Below are 745 nucleotides of genomic sequence, written 5' to 3'. Positions count from 1 at the left end.
AACAAAACAAAAAAAATCCAGCAAAGTAATCAAGGAAGAAATTAAATGAGATTAAAAAGCAAAAGTTCATTAATTGCAGCTCAGATTCTGTAGCATTTCCTTTACTGCCAATTGGCTGACTCAGATTTGGTTTTTTCCACCTGCCTGTAACACTAAAGCTTCTCCCTAGATAAAGGGAAAAAAGAAAAGATTTAGTCTCAAAGTAGTGCAAGGATGCTAGTTGTACTGTGCACGTGTATGTTAATTGTGCAATGGCTTGTGAAATGACACCAAGTTTTTTTTGTGTTTTTTTTTTTTGTATTCTTGAGACAATCTGGGTAAGAGATCTTAAAGCTCCGCAGTGGCTAAAAGACAGTAGAAATGTCAACCAAGTCACAGAAGAACTTCTGTACATTTTTCTAGGAAAGAGAGTTTGAAGCTGAAATAGACATGGGATCAGGAAGACTCATGTCTCTCCTGCTGAACTGAATTTTAATTCATCTGTACTTCTGAAAATGATTTAACTATGGTATGCAAACTCTGTTTCAGAGAACCAAGACCATCAGTGAGACATACTGACCATCTTCTATGCACAGTGCTTCTTTCAAGAAATGTCTGTCCTGCCACGATCCATTCTTGGAAAGCATTTCTTTCCTTGTGCATAATATAACAATATGACAAGAGCTCAGAAGCCACTGTGAAATGGTTTCCACTGGTGTTGTCTTAGTTGAAAAATGCTCCAAGGGCTTGCAGAAACTGCCATTTT

The sequence above is a fragment of the Meleagris gallopavo genome, chromosome 2, assembly GCF_000146605.3.
Source record: "Meleagris gallopavo isolate NT-WF06-2002-E0010 breed Aviagen turkey brand Nicholas breeding stock chromosome 2, Turkey_5.1, whole genome shotgun sequence".
Lineage (NCBI taxonomy): Eukaryota > Metazoa > Chordata > Aves > Galliformes > Phasianidae > Meleagris > Meleagris gallopavo.
Note: the sequence above shows the minus strand (reverse complement) of the source record.